The 8302-nt window shown below is 41.0% G+C and overlaps 1 pseudogene; it reads right to left on the reverse strand.

Annotated features, from left to right (window-relative positions):
- Positions 1-6299: 6299 nt before the first annotated feature.
- On the reverse strand, positions 6300-7634 carry LOC102247296 (annotated as a pseudogene).
- Between the last annotated feature and the right edge of the window lie 668 nt (positions 7635-8302).

An 8302-nucleotide genomic window follows, 5' to 3' on the forward strand; every position in this document is an offset into this window, starting at 1 on the left:
ACAAAGGTCAGTCTTTACCTGAATTGAGCCTGTCTGTTGTCTTTTGGCATCTGAGATAACATACCTTTGGAATGTCAAAGTCTTTACCAGACCCCTCAGGACACACCCACTGCAGCAGAGCATGAGACCACAGAATCTTCATTGTTACATTGTTCCCCTAATGCCATCTCTATGTGCCGGAATTGTTAACTATCCTATACCCACCAATATTTTTTTAAAGTATGTGTCTCTCCATTTTACTCTTTATCTAATTTCAGTGATTCCCCTGCTTTGCTTTCTCCTGCCTCCCTAACCTACCACCAAAGAATTTCATGTAACCTTCCTTACCTCTCTTCCTTTGAGTCTAATACAGGGTACCCCCAAAAACATGTATGCACATTTTGATAACTCACATAATTTTCACTCCTTTTCAGGTTTAACTGATTTGAAATAATGGATGAAGCCAGACTAAGCTTTGCACAAAGAAAATTTATACACTAGACTTTTTTATGGAGATACATAAAAGATTAAGTTATGGTACAAAAACGGCAACAGTTGACGAATTGAGGGCGCACAAATACCAAACAAAATGATTCCATTGCTTTGAGTTATCAGCAGTGCCTGGACCAGAACAGCATGCAGGAGGCAGCCGATCGATGATTCTCATCATTGATGTTTCTCTCTCTCTCTCCCTCTCCCTTCTTCTCTGAAGTCAATAAAAATATATTTTCAGTTTGAAAACAGGTGTTGACAAAAAAAATTATTCATTTTATTCATTTCTGTGGATTCTTTTACATTTTGAAAATGAACTGTATGTTAATAAACACTGACTTCATAATCATTCAAATTGTGTACACATTTTGGGGGGATTTTCTGTTTGGGAGGTCTATCCATAGCTGTCATTGGGGTACTTAGGTGCCCTACTATAATTGTGCTTTTGTCAGTTTCTCCCTTTAGTTCTGTTATTAGTTGTTTAGGGGGTGTGCAAGAGACAGCCAATCAATGATTCTCTCTCATCATTGATGTTTCTCTCTCCCTCTCCCTTCCCCTCTGAAATCAATAAAAATGCTTTTTTAAAATAAAAATTAAAAAATATTTTAATATGTTTTATATAGTTTGGTGCTCCCTCATTGGGTATATATATACTGATAACTGTTATGTCTTCTTGATGTATTGTCATCTTTATAATTAAAATATATCCATCTTCGCCCTAGCTGGTTTGGCTCAGTGGATGGAGCATCAACCTGTGGACTGAAGGGTCCCGGGTTCGATTCTGGTCAAGGGCACACGCTTGGGTTGCGGGCTCAGTCCCCGGTAGGGGGCATGCAGGATAAAAATAAAAATAAAAATAAAATATATCCATCTTTGTTTCTTGTTACCTATTTTATCTTGAAATCTATTTTGTAGATATAAGTACGGGTACACTCACTTTTCTCTGGGTGCCATTTGCGTGGAGTATCATTTTTCCACCCTTTCATATTGAGTCTATATTTGTTCTTGCAGCTGAGATGTGTCTCCTAAAGGCGGTATATGGTTGAGTTTTGTTTTTTGATCCAATCTGCTACTCTATGCCTTTTTATTAATGAGTTCAGTCTATTTACAGGTAGGGTGACTATTGATGTATGAAGATTTCCTATACCATTTTATCTTTTATTTTCTGATACCTCTGTGTCTCCAGTGTTTCTTTGCCCTTGTGTTTTTGTCTGCTATTTTACTTTGGTGGTATGGATATTTGTCCTCTGTCTCCTTTCTTTTTATGTTATATGTCTCAGTTCTAGATTTTTATGTGTGGTTACCATTAGGTTTATGCAAAAGTAAGTTTCCTATATACAGTAGCCCTTTTTCCTCTGACTGCATCTTATCTCCATTCCCCTGTGCAAATTCAGACCTTAACCCCTCCCCTTTTATGTTTTCATTGTCTCAAATTATCCCTTTTTATACTGTGAGTTTATTTCCTAATTGCAGAAGCTATTGCCTTCTTCCTGTCTCTTTTAAATGTTTCTATTTCCTTTAACCTTTATGTGATATTAAGTGTATAGTACCCTATTTTGAAAAAAGGGTTGCAATAACCTGCTTCTGTCTGCCTGTTGGTGATCTTACACATAGCTTTGTGACCTTTTGCTTTTTGTTTAAGGTAGAATAACCCCCTTCACTATTTCCTGTAATGTATGTATTGCAATGGTAAATTCCCTCAGCTTCTGTGTGTCTGGAAAAGTCTTTATTTCTCCTTAATGTCTAAAGGATAACTTTACTGGATATATTGTTCTTGGCTGGTAATTTATCTTTTTCAATAGTTTCAATAGTGGAATATTTGCTTCCACTTTCTCCCAGCTTGTAGAGTTTCTGCTGAAAAATCCAATAATAATCTAATGGGATTTTCTTTTTAAGTTACCATCTTCTTTTCCCTAGATTTCTTAAGAATTCTTTATCATTAATTTTTTTAAACAAATACATATCTTTTTTAATATAAATGGAAAGTAAATATTCACTGATGCCAGAAATAATCTATCTTCAACTCTGGGCTCTTTTCAAAAGATACAAGATCATTATTTCAAAAGATACAAGCTGCACAGATAAATCACATTCACTCCTTACAAATGTTAAATAGCACACAATTTAAATTCATAATGAACAATGATAATTTTTCAGTAGCTTGAAATGTCAGTTGTCCATTCCATAATTTTTTATGAGTAAAAAAAGAAAGAGCTAATCATGTACCTTAATATTATCATTTATGTATTATTCCAAAGTACAAACCACTCAAAAAATAGAGTCCCATGCTTATATGTATTATAAAAATACTGAAGCATGTATCAGTCATAACTCATATAATGAAAACTGTATTTTGGAATATGTTTCACAAAGACAAGTCCAACATTTCTCTTTGGTTCATAAAATACAAGAGGTAGATTCAAAGACAGTAAATGCCTATTATGTCACTAAATTTTCACTAAAATGTTGGCAATTTATAACAGCAATTACTAGAAATCAAACAAGTTTAGAAACTAAATTTTAAAAAATGGTAAGAATAACTTCAACCAATAAATGTTATTCTTTTTTTTTTAAGTCCTAGGACCTTTTTTTAATATATTTTATTGATTTTTTACAGAGAGGAAGAGAGAGGGATAGAGAGTTAGAAACATCGATGAGAGAGAAACATCGATTAGCTGCCTCCTGCACGCCTCCTGCTGGGGATGTGCTCGCAACCCAGGTACATGCCCTTGACTGGAATCGAACCCGGGACCCTTCAGTCCGCAGGCCGACGCTCTATCTGCTGAGCCAAACCAGTCAGGGCAATAAATGTTATTCTAAGTCCTAATCACATAAATCAGAAAAGATAGTTGATTATAAAAAAATAGCTCTAATAAAATAAAAACATGCTATCAATATTAAAAATTAAGTTTTCTATATCATAACATGTTCTAAAACTTGGGGCAAGAGAGATTATGAATGTGTATGTTCATAAATTGGGCCTTTTGTTTAAATATAAGTACCTAATATGGAAGATTAATATTTGCTACTACTAATATGTACTATTCTCTTAGGTTTGTGCTGCCCAAAGTGGAGAATTGCAGGTTCAAAGAAATTCAACAGGGAGGGAGGACAGGGAATATCATTCACCCATGATCAACCCACTTCGAGTAATTAAGACATTTCAGATGACAAAGAATGGTCCCCAGAAACCTTCCTAGTTAAATCTGATTCAAGTAGGAAACAAAGGATGAAAAAAAAAAAAGAGAGATGAGCTCCTCAAAAGCTGATCTCCAGGTGACCAAGTTACCGAGCTGGGGCTGCGGGCCAGGTCCCTGTGTCTCCCCACCTGTGGGGACAAGACAGATCCCTCCCCGATGCTGCCGCTTCCACACCCACCTGCTCCCAGGCCCGGCCCAGTGCCTCTGGCCTGCGGACGGTGTGCTCATCTGTGGGGTGAGAAATGGAGTCTGTTAGTCTCAGTTGCATTCCTGTTGGGAACGAAGAGCCACTGGACTGTGTGTTCTTGGAAGGACGAGCCGGACCTCTCCTCCAACACCCACCCGAACACCCAGCACCGGCTTTGGGAGGCGCCTGGTGAGACCGCCTCGCGCACCGCCCGCCCCTCCCCTCCGCCTGGGTGGCTCCCTCTGGATGAGGAGGAGGTGCACGGCACCTGGAGACCCGCTGGGGGCCGCTCATCTGCTCCTGTTTGGGGGCTGAGCGGTGGCCCAGGGGGCTTGGGCGGTGCCAGCGATGCCAGCTTGAGCTAGTCAGGCTGAGCCAGGGCGATCCTAGGGGCGCCTTCTCAGCACCCGGGTCCCTCCCCTCTGAGCGGGGTCCCGTGGGCGGCCGGCCAGTCCATGAAGACCCTGGAGCCTTCCTGTGGCCCCAACCTCAGCCCCTGTGCTCACAACCACCTTTGTCGCAGCCACAGGCCCCTGGTCTCCTTGGGGTGACCTCGCCCAGGGCGCAGGCTGCCTCCGCTGGCGGAAGCCGGTGGCTGAGGGTTGGAAATACACAGACTGCTTATATGTATTATAAAAATACTGAAGCATGTATCAGTCATAACTCATATAATGAAAACTATATTTTGAAATGTTTCACAAAGACAAGTCCAACATTTCTCTTTGGTTCATAAAATACAAGAGGTAGATTCAAAGAAAGTAAATGTCTATTATGTCACTAGCTTTTCTCTAAAATGTTGGCAATTTATAACAGCAATTACTAGAAATCAAACAAGTTTAGAAACTAAATTTTAAAAAATGGTAAGAATAACTTCAACTAATGTTATTCTAACTCCTAATCACATAAGTCAGAAAAGATAGTTAACTACAAAAAGAATAGCTCTAATAAAAACATGCTATCAATATTAAGTTTTCTATATCATAACATGTTCTAAAACTTGGGGCAAGAGAGATTATGAATGTGTATGTTCATAAATTGGGCCTTTTGTTTAAATATAAGTACCTAATATAGAAGATATTTGCTACTACTATTATGTACTATTCCCTTAGGTTTGTGCTGCCCACGTGGAGAATTGCAGGTTCAAAGAAATTCAACAGGGAGGGAGGACAGGGAATGTCACTCACCCGGGATCAACCCACTTCATGTAATGAAGACATTTCAGATGACCAAGAATGGTCCCCAGAGACCTTCCCAGGTAAATCTGATTCAAGTAGGAAACAAAGGACGAAAAAGAGAGAGAAAAAAAAAAAAAGCTGATCTCCATAAAAATGTTTTGTTTCCTGGTACTTTTCAAAGCAAAGACAGAATATAAACAGAACCCTTCAAATAAGTTGCCTTGTGTTGATAACTAACAGGAATATGCTGACAGTCTGTGTGTCCTCCTAGGAACCAAATTACAGTGCAAGGAAAAGAAAAAAAAGGCCCACAGAAATAAGTATTATTTCATCACTCCTCCTTATACAAAAATGATATCAATAGACTAGGGTATTCGCATGCCTTGAAATCCAGCCACTTATGTTTATTCTTATTCAGCTTAAAGGAAGGTAAGAATAGAAACCCTATATTTATTTGGCTGCCAGAAGGTATGTCTTTCATGCAATGACTTTCTATTAACAGCTCTACAAGGAAATGTTAAGAAGTCTACAAAGGCATGCAAAATATATAAAACAGTTTAAGTGTTGAGGTTTTCCAATCATCTTGCATTTAAGAAAAAGACAAGTATAAAGAAGCTGTCATAAACTTGAACCATCCAAAAATAAAGATGGATGATTTATGATTCCACCACACAAAACAGATTTAGTTCAAGCAGGTTCATGTTTCAGATTGAGGACTCAGGGCAGAGATTTGTAGAAAGGAGTAAGAAGAAGAGATAAAATTCAATTTTCTGGCTTTTTCAAAATTATATGAGCTTATCAAAACTATGATTTTTTTAAACATTCCTGTATATAGAAAATTGAACCCAAATGTTTAAATGATCATTGATAAGCTCTTCCTTTTTGTGAAAAAATACTTCTTTTGCCATCAACTTGCAATTCTAGAAGAAAAAGTCCTTCTAGAAATTACTGAGAATCTACTAATAAAAGAGAAAGATGCAAATTGACCATACCTTCATGACACCCACCAGCCAATCAGGAGTGAGTATGCAAATTAATCCAACAAAACTGGCAAGTTAATTTGCATGCGCAGGCGCCGAGCGGCCGGCATTCCACACCGCCCCAGCCGCTCCGGGCCTCTGGGCAGCATGCGGAGGTGGAAAGGCGGCTCCAGGCCTAAACGAAGGCAGAAAGGCGGCTCCAGCTGAAGCCAAGGCGGTGCTGGCAGCCACTGGAAGGAAGGCCCATTCTTGCATGAATCTTCATGCATTGGGCCTCTAGTTTCAGTATAATCGCGCTAAAGCAAACAAAAAGTTCAACATATCATTTCTGGGTGACTCCTAAAGTTTGTTTCATATTTTCATAAACCACATAGCTGACGCCTACAGCGGGGAGCACCTTCATGAATTTTGGGTGATGCCTCAGTAAAGTCCCGGTATCCCATCTTTGGAAATGATTCGTGGAAAGAAGCCAACCATGCGCAGCTGTGGGCTTCCTTCGGTCATGGCTTGAGCCTGCGTGTGTGTTCTCACCAAAGCCAATGGGTAGCTGGCCAGCTGCCCACAGGTGCTGGACAAGGTGCCACACCCCAGCAACACTGCCACTCCGGGGTTCACCGTGTCTTTGGCAAAATGATCCAGCCAATGGGACTTCAAGAGCTCTTACACAGCAAGGTCCATACCTGCGTAAGGTCTGATGCCTAGTAAATTGGGAATATAACCTTTGAAGAAAGCTCCCATGCCTTCATGTTTCAAAATCTTCTTGGCACAATGGAACAGGCCGGAGTACTGCCCAGTTCTGCCCCTGGCCAGTGTGGTGTTCAAAACCTCCATAGGATAAATAAACGTGTGTGCAGGTGCTCCGGCCATGGAACCAAAAACAAATCTCTCAAAGGTCCCTGTTTTTTGTCCTTCCTCAGTAACCATCTTCTTGTTCTGTCCATATGCTGAGAAGTTGACAGCCGTCTCCAGGGCAATTTTAAGAATATTTGTGCCGTTTCCTCTCCAAAGGGAGCAGATACCTCCTTCTTTCACCATCTGCCGGAAGCCACCGTATATGTTCATTTTGTCAGATTTTGAACCATGGACCTGCATCATGACTTTGAGACGGTCCAAGGGCGCAGTGCTTGTGCGGGAGATGGCACCCGCAATGCCTCCCGCCAGAAGCTGCATCCACCACTGTCCCGACTTTTTTTCATCTTCCATGAATTCATCCGGGATAGTTCAACTGTCTCCTATGTCAGTACCAGTGGAATGTTTCCAGAAACAGATAATTCCTTTGATATCTGTAACAGGATTAAGTAAGAAGTAGTCCCTCCATTCCTCCCAGCCCACTGTCATCGTTCCATCACTATCAATGCTTTGAAGAATCGACTCTGCTTGTTTTTCAGAAATAGTTATCCCTAATATCTGGAGAGACTGGACAATTTCGGAAGCCTCAATTTTTCCATCATTATTTTGGTCCAAGCTCTTAAATGCCAATTTCATTTTTTTTCTCATGGTCTGTAAGGTTCTTCATAAATTCTTCAAAATCCAGCTTCCCATCTCTGTCGATATCACTAGTAGTAAAAATTCTCTCCTCGGCGTCCTGGCCCAGGTGGATGCCCAGGTTCCAGAGCCTCTCTTACAGCTCGTGGATGTTCACCATGCCATCCCCGTTGCAGTCCAGCTGCTGGGACAGGGTCTTGTAAGGCTGCAGTGGCCCAGCGTCTTGGCAGGCGGCCACAGCCAGCACAGCATGGTCCCAGAGGCACGGGGCGATGCGGCCCTTTATCATTAACTTTTGCAGTTTTAATATAATGTGCCTTAGAGAAGGTCTTTTGGATTGAGTTAATTAGTCGTTCTCTTTGCTTCTTGGATTTGAGGATCCAGATTTTTCCATAGGTTTGTAAAATTCTCGTCAATTTTGTTTGTTTGAATTGGTTCTCTGTTCCCTTCTTGCTCTCTTCTTCTGGTATAACTATTATTCTTATACTAGAGGCCCAGTGGACAAAATTCGTGCACAGGGAGAGGGAGTCCCCTCAGCCCAGCCTGCACCCTCTCCAATCCTGGACGCCTCGGGGGATGTCTGACTGCCGATTTAAGCCCGATCCCAGAGATCGGGCCTAATCTGGAGCTGAAGAACTCAATAAAAGAGATGAAGAACTAGCTAACGAGCTTAGGAAATAGAGCTGATCAGATGGAGGAAAGATGGATTATTTCTCTCACAATCTGGGACCACTGGCTCCTAACTGCTCACCTGCCTGCCTGCCTGATCACCCCGAACTGTCCCCCCCGCACTGGCCTGGTCAC

This window comes from Myotis brandtii, unplaced genomic scaffold, assembly GCF_000412655.1.
Source record: "Myotis brandtii unplaced genomic scaffold, ASM41265v1 scaffold496, whole genome shotgun sequence".
NCBI classification, from domain to species: Eukaryota; Metazoa; Chordata; class Mammalia; order Chiroptera; family Vespertilionidae; genus Myotis; species Myotis brandtii.